The sequence below is a fragment of the Amphiprion ocellaris genome, chromosome 15 (assembly GCF_022539595.1).
Source record: "Amphiprion ocellaris isolate individual 3 ecotype Okinawa chromosome 15, ASM2253959v1, whole genome shotgun sequence".
Taxonomy (NCBI): domain Eukaryota; kingdom Metazoa; phylum Chordata; class Actinopteri; family Pomacentridae; genus Amphiprion; species Amphiprion ocellaris.
Genome location: NC_072780.1, coordinates 16824657 through 16838367, shown reverse-complemented (window position 1 = coordinate 16838367; position 13711 = coordinate 16824657). Strand labels below are relative to the sequence as shown.

The following is a 13711-nucleotide window of genomic DNA, read 5'->3' as shown; positions in this document are numbered from 1 at the left end:
AGTTTAGGGAAAGTTCAAACAAAAGAGGACAGTTCAGATAAGACTTGAGAATGAGCTTATTTTGAACAAACATCTCAGACTTTCTGAGCTTCAGCACCTCTAGCAAGATATTTTAACAACAAGCAACTCAAGAGATCCAGGAGCTGGAGGGAGTTAGCTTTAGCTGAGCCAAAGAACATGTGGGACGCTAACCTAGCAAACATTTCAGACTTTTCTCTGTGAATTCTGAGAAATAATTTACTATTTAATGACAGAGCTACACATCTTAACTCAGTCTCATTAAAACAGACTCTAATTCAGTGTCATCCATCCATATTAAAGTGCAGTTACCCAAAACGTTTGTTGCATGACCTCCAACAAAACCTGTCCAGGTAGAAGGCCACTTTGACAAACAGGAAGTGGACGATTCCAAGCAGATTTATAGAAGGGGGAACTGGACTGTACTAAGTGTGGTCAAGTGTAGAGGGGTGTTTTGTGGGTTTTTAAGGCTGATAATGATTATTAGTGAAACATTTGGAGTAGATATTCATTTTCAGTAAATGAAAGTATTTAAAATCTTGGAGTTAAACTTAGAAGAACACAAACTCTAACAGAAAACTTTGTTGATACGTTTTTGTTTTGTTTACAGATGTTAAGTTAAAGGAGTTTTATTCGTGACGTATAACCGATCAAATCACTCCAGAAGACAGAGCGACCACAGGTAGATAAAGGTTCAGAGCCAAAGTAGCGCCATTTTAAAACATATTTATTACCGTAAAAAATAAAATACTGATAATCAGTAAATCAGTCAGCCCACAATTACTACAATTCTACAATGTATGTCTCTTTCCTTTGACTTATGTGTACAATATATGATGTACATTATGGCGTTTTTTCATACCAAAGGCTATACTATGATGTTTTCTAACAGACATACGATGCTACTCTGGTTGTTCTGGCTCTGGGCTGCTGCACTCCTCCTCTGTTGTTTTCTGGATTGTACTCAACTGCATGGCTTCGTCCACCTGGCCTCCGTTGACTCGTCCCGCCTGCCGTCTCTGGAGCTGAAGCTGGATTGGAACAGACCAAAGTACAGTCCAATCACGATGCCAGCTGCCTCTCAAAAGGCTCCTTCATCTGGTGAAACTTCTTCTGAGGGGAAGCTGAGCTGGCCCGGCAGAACTTTGGAGATGTGTTCCAGTGATTGGTGGATGTGTGGGGAGATAGAGAGGGACCTTTGAATTGTTCAGAAAGGAAAACAGGAAACCCATTGGTAGTTCTAGTTTTGGGTGCTACTGCGGTGTGTTTTTGGGTTTTAAGAGGTGAACAGGAAGAATTTTTTTTTCGTATTGATTATCTTTTACTTTGGTCCTGGTTGGAATGCCCATCGATGTCAACGTGAAGTTCACTTTTAGTTCTGTTTATTTTTATTTTACTAACACCCATTTGCTTTTAACCCCCTCACAATGTTGTGTTGTTGTAAACTTAGTCTTTCAAATAAATACTCGTCTAACCCTCTGGAAACCAGTGTTTGTACTGTTTTTGTGTTGCTCCTCACCTACTTCAGACAGCCGGGACAAAACAACGTTTTGTGGACTAAAGGCTTTTCTATGACGTTTTTTGGGCGACATGCTAAACTATGACATTTGTTGGACCAAAGGCTATACTAGGACGTTTGTTGGACCAAAGGCTATACTATGACGCTTTTAGACCAAAAGCTATACTATGACATTTTTTGGACGACATGCTAATCTCTGACGTTTTAAGAGCAACATGCAATATCATGACATTTGTTGGACGACATGCTATACTATGACGTTTTTAGAGCGACATGTGACACTATGACATTTTTAGAGCGACATGCTATACTATGACGTTTTCTGAACGACATGCTATACTATGACGTTTTCTGAGCGACATGCTATAGTATGACGTTTTTAGACCAAAGGCTACACTGTGACATTTTTTGAGTGACATGCTATACTATGACGTTTGTTGGACGACATGCTATACTATGACGTTTTAAGAGCAACATGCTAAACTATGACAATTTTAGAGCGAAATGCTATACAATGACATTTGCTGGGCCAAAGGCTATACTATGATGTTTTTTGGATGACATGCTATACTATGATGTTTTTTGGACCAAAGGCTATACTGTGATGTTTTTAGAGCGACATGCTATACTATGACGTTTGTTGGACGACATGCTATACTATGATGTTTTTAGAGCGACATGCGATACTATGATGTTTGTTGGACGACATGCTATACTATGACGTTTTTAGCGCGACATGCTATACTATGACATTTTTAGAGCGACATGCGATACTATGACGTTTTAAGAGCGACATGCTATACTATGATGTTTTTTGGACGACATGCTATACTATGACGTTTTAAGAGCGACATGCTAAACTATGACAATTTTAGAGCGACATGCTATACTATGACGTTTTTAGAGCAAAGGCTATTTGATGGTGTTTTTTGGACGACATGCTATACTATGACGTTTTTTGGGCGACATGCTATACTATGATGTTTTTTGGACCAAAGGCTATACTGTGATGTTTTTAGAGCAACATGCTATACTATGACGTTTGTTGGACGACATGCTATACTATGACGTTTTTAGAGCGACATGCTAAACTATGACGTTTTTAGAGCGACATGCTATACTATGACGTTTTTAGAGCAAAGGCTATTCGATGGTGTTTTTTGGACGACATGCTATACTATGACGTTTTTTGGGCGACATGCTATACTATGACGTTTTAAGAGCAATATGCTATACTATGGACGTTTTAAGAGCAACATGCTATACTATGACATTTTTTGGGCAACATGCTATACTATGGCGTTTTTTGGGCGACATGCTATACTATGACGTTTTTAGAGCGACATGCTATACTATGACATTTTTTGGGCGACATGCTATGCTATGACGTTTTTTGGGCGACATGCTATAGTATGACATTTTTTGGGCCAAAGGCTATACTATGATGTTTTAAGAGCAATATGCTATACTATGACGTTTTAAGAGCAACATGCTCAACTATGACATTTCTTGGGCGACATGCTATACTATGACATTTTTTGGGCCAAAGGCTATACTATGATGTTTTTTGGACCAAAGGTTATACCGTGACGTTTTTAGAGCGACATGCTAAATTATGACAATTTTAGAGCGACATGCTATACTATGACGTTTTTAGAGCAAAGGCTATTCGATGGTATTTTTTGGGCGACATGCTATAGTATGACATTTTTTCAGCGACACACTATACTATGACATTTTTTGGACGACATGCTATACTATGACGTTTTAAGAGCAACATGCTATACTATGACGTTTGTTGGACGACATGCTATACTATGATGTCTTTTGGACGACATGCTATACTATGACGTTTTTAGAGCAAAGGCTATTCGATGGTGTTTTTTGGACGACATACTATACTATGACATTTTTTGGGCCAAAGGCTATACAATGACGTTTGTTGGACCAAAGGCTATACCGTGACGTTTTTAGAGCGACATGCTAAACTATGACAATTTTAGAGTGACATGCTATACTATTACGTTTTTAGAGCAAAGGCTATTCGATGGTGTTTTTTGGACGACATGCTATAGTATGACATTTTTTGGGCGACATGCTATACTATGACGTTTTAAGAGCAATATGCTAAACTATGACGTTTTAAGAGCAACATGCTATACTATGACGTTTTTTGGGCAACATGCTATACTATGATGTTTTCTGGGCGACATGCTATGCTATGACGTTTTTTGGACGACATGCTATACTATGACATTTTTTGGGCCAAAGGCTATACTATTATGTTTTTTGGACCAAAGGCTATACCATGACGTTTTTAGAGCGACATGCTATACTATGACGTTTTTAGAGCGACATGCTCAACTATGACAATTTTAGAGCGACATGCTATACTATGACGTTTTTAGAGCAAAGGCTATTCAATGGTGTTTTTTGGACGACATGCTATACTATGATGTTGTTTGGGCAACATGCTATACTATGACGTTTTTTGAGCGACACGCTATACTATTGACATTTTTTGGACGACATGCTATACTATGACGTTTTAAGAGCAACATGCTATACTATGACGTTTGTTGGACCAAAGGCTATATGATGACTTTTTTGAGCGACATGCTATACTATGACGTTTTTTGCACCAAAGGCTATACGATGACTGTTTTGAGCGACATGCTATACTATGATGTCTTTTGGACGACATGCCATACTATGGACATTTTCTGGACCAAAGGCTATACTATGACGTTTTTTGAGCGACATGCTATACTATGACATTTGTTGGGCAACATGCTATACTATAGGCTTTTTTAATTGACATATTACTATGATGTGATTTTTTTGTTTTTGTTTTTTAGCAACATATTATAATAATTTGAACAGTTTTAAAAATTACTATACGTTTACTTGTGCAATCAAATATTATTCTTTTTAGGCAAAGGCCATGTTTGATTACATATAGGCTATTAAATAAATGTTTATTAAAAACTAAAAAGCATTAAAAAAAATAATAACCAACTCTGGCATTTACTGAGTCACTAAAATAGTGTAGAGTGTATGGCCACATCAGCATTATTATAAGCATCCTCTGGTAAATTCACAGCCATATACTGTAGGAAATCTAGGTGATCTCATTATGATGTCTCCTTACCATATCGACTTCAGGAGATGATTAGATGATGATAAACTGTGACCTGCTGGTTGGGTTCTCTCTGTTCTCATATTTCCTCCATGTTTGTCTCCTGATGCTGCCTTACTTCAGCCAGTCCATGAGCAACAGAAAACACAGTTTGCCTTGTACCCACCGCCAGGGGTTCCACTCTTCCTACTCCAGTCTGTACATTTGCAAACGTTTTTGCTTCTTTAGACGTGGTGGAGTTTCAGGTGTAGACATTTTTAAACGTGCGGGTGCAGCAGCGTCTGTAACCTGGCAACCAGAGACAGGACCGGACAGGACCGGACACACAGAGACGTCTGAAGTCTGTCCACCGGTCCTGGCATCGGGTCCTCGCTACATGGGTCCTACGAAGATGGAATTGGCTGCCCTTAATATTTCCTGTGTTTTATTTTATTCATTATGCAGTTTTGATGAGTGTGTGACAGACGTGTATGGGGCATTTAGGAAAATACGGAACAACTTGCGTCCCGTATTGATTCAATACGGGACGCAACGATTAATTGTCAAATAAAGGACGTTTCCGTATTTTAAGGGACAGGAGGCAACCCTACTCTCAATATCCTGTTCAAATGTCTCTCAGTAATGATGGTCCCTTGCAATGCCAGGCTTTTCAGAATGTCTTTGTAGCTCATTCCCAGCCGAAAATAAAATTCTATCACACTGTCCCTGTCCATCGTGTCGCTTTTGCTCCTCTAATGCCTCTACCTTAGACCCTAGAGAAGGTGCGCTCGATTTGCTTACCCAGTTGAGGTGCGCCCGATTTGCTCACCCAGCTGTCCAGGAATGATATTAATAGTATTAGGTAGTATTTCGTGCGCACGTTATACCTACTTCGTGGCCACAAATTAGTATTTCGTGCGAACGAGTCCTGCTATAGGACACTCCATGACACGCCTCAGCTTTACTCACGCTGCACCTTTTTACCCATTTTTTGGATTAGCTGGGAGTCAGGAGGAGTCAGGAACTGCCAAGATAGTAACAGCTGGAGTCACAACACTGAACGTCCAAACCGTTGATAAGGAAACCTTTGGGTGATGTCATGGAGGGTTTGTCCATCTTTATAAATAGTCAGTAGTTTCAAGAGTTGGCAACAATTAGACAGGGAAGATGGCAGATTTGTTGTAGAAAGTTGCATGGAAGCCTGTTTATTTTATCTTATTTTTTTTTTTGTTAGTTTTTTAAAAATCCGCCACTGCAAAAGTTCAAAGATGTGAAGTCTCACAAAATCCTATACTTGCATGCATAAGCTTTGATTGGATGTGTCATGTTGCACAATATGTCACCTCTTGTGCTCAGGTTGTTTTAAACAGGTTTGTTGCCACTACCCACCATGAAGCCAGAGAAGGTGATGGATACTCTGTTTTTATTGTCTTACATTACTATGCCATACTGTAGATATAATAAAATGTTCAATATAGATATAAATTAAGTATTTGCATCAAGACACAAGGCAATAAAATACACAAAACTCACCCGGACAAGGAATAAAGCTTTTGGTCATCAGTTCTGTGCATAGATGAGGCAAAAATTATTGTTTGAACACAGAGATGTGGCTATCATTTGGGAAAACAAAGGAGAAGTATTCAACCCCAAGAACTATATCCCCACAGTCAAACATGGTGCTGTGAATGTAATACTTTGAGGCTGTTTTCAGCCAGTTCACCAGATAACTTTGTCAAGAAAACAGTCCCATGAGAAACAGACAACATTAGGATTCTGCAAGAAAACATCAGGAAGTCTGCAGAAAAACTTGGTCAGGGGCATCATTGGATCTTCCAGTGATCCCAAGCCTACAGCGGTTGTAAAGTATTGGTTAACAGAAAACAGTATCAACATTTTTGAAGCAACCCAGAGTCCAGACTTGAATCTAGCCAAGAATCTGGGGAGGGAACTGAAGACCAGAGTGATAGTAAGAAGGCCTTCCAACCTTAAAGACCTGCAGGTCCTCACAGAGAAGAGTGTAACAAAATCTCAGTTTACACATGAAGAAAGATTGTTAGCATTTATTATAATTTTGGACATTTTATTTTTAGTAAAAATCTTATTTCTATCCATACAAACCTATTGGTCAAATATAACTTCTGTACAAATCTTATTTTGGCATGGGTATGGAAATTTTTGACTCAACTGTATACAATAGAATGAAGCTGCTGCAAACAAACACACAAATACTAAAGCAGAAAATGAAACAGACGCCCAGAGGCTCCCATTACTGCAGAGTGAAGCCAGTTGAGGTCATTAGGATGATTTTATGAATACAAACTACTTTAGATGAAGTATTCATGATGAGAAGCTGCGGTCAGACCAGTGATTAATCCACGTTCTCTTTGTTGGAACGTTTAATTAGTCTCCCACCTAGTGCGTATACCTAATACTGCTTTTTAAACACAGAAGAAACAAAAGGCATTGATCGTATACGATCAATAGAGAGTTGCCCCAGGGGGTCTTAGCGTTTGAACATTCACGAACATTTGAACATTGTTGGTGTAAAACGCTCTTCTTCATGAACGCGCCCCTTGGCCCCACTCTTTGTGTGTGTTGTGCCTCAGTTTGGAGGGAGAAGTGGGAGCGATAGAGGGTGAGGGGTGAGCTTAGGTGAGGCGATCAGGGGAAAGCAGGGTGATGACACCAGAGTGAAACTGAAGGTGTTGTTGCGGAGGACTGGTGCTCTGTGGTTTGGGATTGCTGCTGATGTAAAGTGTGATCTGTCTGTCACTTTGACTCACTGTCAACAGTATTTGCCCTCGTTAGATGCCTCACCTGCTGCTGGGATCTGGCCTGTACTGTGGTGAGAAGTGGCACAGACAGTTTGGTGTCATGATGTCCTGAGCTCACTTTATTGGCTGCTAGCAGCACAGCCACACCTACTGTTACATCCATGACCAAAATGCAGGAATTACTGCGGTGCTTGCCAGTGGGTGTGCATGCACGTTACATTTTTTCCTGTCTGAGTAGCATTGCTCTCTGCTTCCCAGCCACTCTGGTGCACATGAAAGGATGTTGTCCAATTTAAATGCTAATTTCCTCACGGCAAGAGATTCGATATTTGGGTAACATAGGCTTGACAATGTAGATGATTATACAGTTGGTTTGATAATACACTTTTTGACGGAAAAGATATTTATTGTTTTGTTTTCATTTTGAAATACATAAATCACAGGATAGTGACTGCAATAGTATTAGGGATAAAAACATTTGTCCTGTCAAAATAAGGATATAATGCTATACAGTACTGTTTATTTGAGCATGGAGATTGATTCTTGACCTTGGGAATAACATCTGCAATAAATTATTCTTCGCTCGAGGTCTGTTAAAGAGCTTTCACTATACCAGCAAATGGAAATTCTTCACAAGACCCAAGAAGAGAAGTGGTGATACGATAAATACACAGTCGGTTCTTCAGAGTTCTTCACAGGTTTAAAACTGGGTCCTGAACTTGGCATCGCACTCGAACTCAACCCAAATGATACGGGGATACTTTAAGAAGTTCCCAGCCTCAGTAGAAAATTTCACAACAGATTTATTGGTCTTATATTATTCTTCAATGTACTCTCACTTAACTTCAATGCACTTGGTCAACAGATGTTCGAGCTTCACTATCCCTTCATAGAAAGACGGTCACATCTTGAGCCTCCAGTTACTCCTCAAAAGCATTGATGGCTTCATCATCACTCTGAAAATGATGACAGCACAAGTGCAATTTCAGTTTGGAAAACTGATAGAAGTCAGATAATGCAGGTTGGTGAGTAAGTTTAATGGAACAACAGTTCAAAACCACATTTAGCTGCTTCTGCTGCCTGAGCATTGTGGACGGACATATTGTTCTGGAGCAACAACAAACCAGTTCAAAGCTTTCTATGCTTTTTACTTTGATTGCTTCAAACATTTATGTTTTTGTGGACAGTGATTTAGGCTTCATAGTATACTGTTACGCCCAAAAGTGGTTGCTGTTTGCTTGTTTCCTGTTGAGGCTGAGAACTTTATAAAGTACCCAGGCAACCTGATCAGCAGGATCAAATGGTTAGCAGCAGACTCCTTGCTTTCAAAGGAGTCCTACAAGATGTCATTTATTTTCCTTCTCTTACCACATTCCTTGTCTATCTCTACCATCTACAAATAAAGGTTTTACTTTATAATAGTTAACTAGTTAACAAACCTAACATCAAACACAGCACTGTAGCTTGACTACACTAAACATAGATTTAAATAAAGTGCCAGGTTGCACTATAGCAGCTCACTATTAAACTGAGGAATGTAAATCTATTTTTTAAATTTCCCAACAACTGTTCATCTGCTCTGCTTCAAACTTGCTGGGGGACCACAGGAAGTACAGTGTTGATTTTGAAGTTGTTCGTTTAAACTTTTTGGAGGCATAAAAATCCTAAAATTAAATGACAGTGGCTGCAGTCCGGCTGGGTCGACTCAATAACGTAATGACGTCCTCGATGACGACAACGGCGGCCAGTCAGAGCATGAATTCCTCTGGAGAACAAGCTGCAGCAACACCGCACCCATGTTCATCTAAAATGTGTGAGTATTTTAGACAGAGACTCAACGCTGTGATGCTGTGTGAGCACTGCAAGCAGAAACTGGCTGATCACACCCGCACAACTGCTGCAGAAGCAGTTGAAGAGGAAGCATCCTGGAGCGCTTTGACTGCAGCGACAGACAGACCATCCTGTTTACTGTTTGTTCTCAGCCAAGCATGACACAGGCTGTTAGGATGATCAACACGCATTCTGTTAGTACTGGTAGTTGGCTAAAATTGTTTTTCTAAATGTTCTTTCATTGCTCCTGTGTACAAAGTAATTTCTGCACCTCTGCTGTTGTGGTATGGTAATGTTACACCATGTGTCATCTAACATTGTTATCTGACCATTTTATGTTTACTGTAACAGCCATGTATTAGTGATAAAATGGCGTGAACTAATGTTACAGACTGTTGTTACTATCTGTTAATTGTTTATGTTGTTTTCTTTGCCCCACACTGATGCAAAAATGCGTTTGCCAGTAACTGTTAACTGCATATCACTCCAATGATGAGGTTAATCCATGCCATTTTCAGTTTTACGTCCGGCTCTTCAGAAAAGTCTACAACTACAACATACAGTGATTGAATTAATCTATGGGTCCTTCTGCATTTAAGGTCCTTGCTGTGTCCCCGTTAGCTCAACTGGTTGAGCAGGTGACCCATAAACAAGGGCTATAGTCCCCAACGCAGTGGTCATGGGCTCGAGTCCATGGCCCTTTGCTGCAGGTCCTCCCCACTTTCCTGTCTCTCTCCACTGTCCTATAATAAAAATTGAAAAAAGAATTTCAGGTCCAGTACTTTTCTGATCAGGCATCTGACTAATATAATCTATTGATATTAGTAATATCAGAGCACAATAGTGAAGTGAAAGTTGGATGATAATGGATAGAGTGTTGAAATTTTATTGAGATGTTTTTTTTAAGCAAATTTTGAGTAAATTAATCTTTATATTAATCTAATAATAAATAAAAAAACAAACAGTAGAACAGTTGAGTTAGTCATTAAGCCTCTAAACCCCAGAATCACCTTCAGGTTTGAGAGCCTTGTTATCTTCAACAAAATTTCCAAAATGACAACATTTATTGCATTTAGAAACTGTGAAAACAAAAAGAATGCTGGAGTTTTGTCAACTCTTCGAATGTCCTTGAACTACTCAAGTATGAAGTGCCATTTCATTAGTGAAAATAATCAAATCTAAGCTTAAAATTGTGACACTTCTTTAAAATGTATTCCTTCTACAAGTCTAATTAAGAAAATGTATATATATATATATAAAACAGATTGTTTCCACCAACCACACCCTGTAAGAATAAACAAAATCTGCATACTTCAGTGTTACCATGAAGACATTATTGACTCAGCTCCAAATAACAGTCATGTGATAAAGATCCAGGGGCTTTTTGCTGAACTGCAGGTTGCGTTTACACCAGAGCAGGTCAGAGAAAAGTATGGGGACAACCTTAAAAAAAGTATCTACAGACTACAGAGTCACATTTTTCCAGTGTTAGTAACACCTGTGAGCATTTGGAAAAATGTTGTACATATTGATTCCAGTTTTTTTATGGTTTTGTATTGCATGACAAACATTTTATGTGTACTTCTAGCCATTGTTGTACTGTTAGAGGTCCATTGAGGTGCAGGCCTTTCTATTGCAGTGAAAAATGAACCCACAGTGAGTAAAACTGTGTCAAGAATTGAAAACATTCCAAAACTTCCGGGCTTCAGAGGGCTAAACAGAACCAAAAAAAATAAGCATTGGATTAATTAATTTAAAAAAAAAACGTTGTTAGGTGTAAACTATGTTATACTCTGAGTCATTTAGAGAGAGTTTTACTGTCTCTCAGCCGTGCTGGTTACGCCTCATGAGGCATCAGTTAATTTGAGTTTTAATGTTAATGTTTTAATAACCCATCACAGTCAGTATGGAGCGTGAAGTAGTTTGGATGAGTGGTTGTTCGATTATATTGAGAGAGCAGCAAGCAGCAACACTGGAGGCCAAGCAATCAGCCTCTTCCAAATAGGCCTGTTTTGAAATCAAGTCACACAGTGATTCATTATATTCATTATAGTCATTATCTGTCTCAACAGTAGTGGATCAGTAAAGCAAAAACACATTCCATATGACAACAGTCCAAACAGTTAGAATCCAGAGCAGAACTTTGTGGAGGCATGATGGCCTTGAAGTGTAGAAGTTGTGGAGGACAAGAACTACATCCACTATAGATGTCTTGCTATTGCCCCTCTGGACAGCTGAGGTTTTTGTCTATCGTCACACCAAGGTTATAATATTTCGACAGTCCAGCAGCCTTACCCAAATCACTGGAGATTTTAAGAAGCTCTCCGTTTGCAAGGTTTCTCTTTATTTCATCCATTTCTGACCGCTAGTTTACAAGCTAATGCAGCTCACCGGGTAGGTTTTGTTTTGCTGCTGCTTCCCACTGGGCTTTGCATACCTACTTGTAACACACGACACGCTTCAATGCAGATGACTGGCAGCAGGAGTAAGAGAGAGGTAAAGACAAACACCAAAACTCATCTGATAACTTGCTGCAAACTCGGTGCTCATTCCTAATTTACCAGAGTAGCCACAACAACCTGTAGCTTTGGTTTCTGGTGCTACAGAAACTTGACACTAATCTAAGAGCACAAATTATTAATTTGTGACCCTAAGTTCAGAAAGAGATGCCTTCTGTCCACCTGCAGAGCTCTGTAGACTCCTCTACAGTCCATCTGACAAAAGTTGTCCTTGTTGTCTGATGCTGATTTGACTGACTTGGCATAGTGCTGTTCTCCTAATGATGATGTTTTACAATTAGCTGTGAAAACTGTGCAAATGTTTTCCCTCGTCTTGGCAACTGTTCTCCTTGGCAAAGTGCACTATGTTTAGTGAGTGCATGTTCTTGGCCAAATCAACATTTATGATAGACTATCCCAGATGGGATGTTGCAGATGGTCGCATGATCTGGCCTCTTCTGGGACAGTTTCAGGCCTACCCAAACAGTGTGCAATAATTTGTGAAAAATAAGACAGCCATAAAAGTGTGTGTATTGTATTGTTTTCAGCCTTCCATGCAATCAATACAGATGATAGGACTATGAATTTTAAAGATGATCAGACGTTTTCTTGCTTTACTGAGCTAAAGAAAAAAAAAATCCTCCAATTCCAATTCCTCTACCACTTCCTCTGTACCGTCTCCACGTAACACGCCCATAATTGCACACATATGCGCACACGTACACACACATGCACCGACAAAATCATTCATATCCGTTCAGACATTTACTGCAGCTGTTATGTTTGTGGCGCAGCCTAACTGCAGCGTTAATCATTTCTGCATGGTGGAGAAATCCGCCCATCCCTCTCACCCATCTCACAATTAATCCACATCCTCCACGCTTGGAAGGGTTAACACCGTGGGACGACAAATTATTCCCAACCATCCAGGAACCCATGTAAGTGCCTCTCCAGCTACACACAGATTGATCGATTGCTTTGTTTATCAGTCATAAAACTATTAACAATCAATCTTTTTCCCCCCTTTTCTTCCATCTCTTCTTCCTGCAGCAGTTTTGTATATGGATGATTATACATTCATTAATGCATGGGTAGTTGTGCGTTAGTCAAATGATCCATACGCGACTGTGATGCAGTGAACACAGATTACTGCACAGATGCCCATTGAGGAATCTTTTAATTAACAGCATGGTTTACATCTCAGGGAAGACCTCTTTGTGTCGGGGGGAAAGCGACGGAGTCTCAGAGTGAAGGATGGAGATGGAGAGACGGGAGGAGAAGGAGAAGGAGGGGGTGACCCAATTCTCAAGGGAGCTGATTGAACATGACAGCAATAAAAATAAAATGTTGAGACCTTATGCGTGAGCTGTAACAGGATCTGTTCAGCAGAACTTCAGTGTGACCCTGCAGGGGTCAGACGCCATCTTCGATTTTTTTTCTTTTCCTTTTGAATTGCAGCTCAGTGGATTGACTCCAAGTTTCAATCTGTTGCATAATGTGCCACCACACTGAAGAAAAAGAAAAAAAAAAACTGTTGTTTTTGTCTGTGTACTTCGGGTCTTTGCAGTTTTGAAGGACATGCACTCAGATTGTTTTTGCAGACTGGCCTGCCTGTAATTCTGTGTCCATCCTCCTGCTGCCCGAGCCTCTACTGGCATTGAATAATACATCCAGACATGCTGTCAGAGATCAGTTGACCCTGAAACTATTGGATTTCACATTAAAAGCCCCAGCGCCGCAGATCAGTGTAGAGTTCTGCAGACAGTTTTGCTAATCCATGCTCAGACCTTGCCTGAGGGCACGCGGTGGTGAGGTAAACGTGGCCTGAGTTATGGTACATATGTCCATCCAATTACTGAACTGCAGTGTTTTGGCTGTGCAAATTAAAAATGAGGGCACCAAAAAAAAAAACACACACTCACAAGTGAAGTGCTCAGGGGCAATGTTTTGT

The 13711-nt window shown here is 39.9% G+C and overlaps 1 long non-coding RNA gene across 1 annotated transcript; it reads right to left on the bottom strand.

Moving 5' to 3' along the window:
• Positions 1-729: 729 nt before the first annotated feature.
• On the bottom strand, positions 730-10139 carry LOC129350586 (uncharacterized). Its single transcript, XR_008604029.1, has 2 exons — positions 4689-10139; positions 730-1214 (listed from the first exon to the last, which is right to left on the bottom strand). It is a non-coding gene; the product is annotated as an uncharacterized LOC129350586 (long non-coding RNA).
• Between the last annotated feature and the right edge of the window lie 3572 nt (positions 10140-13711).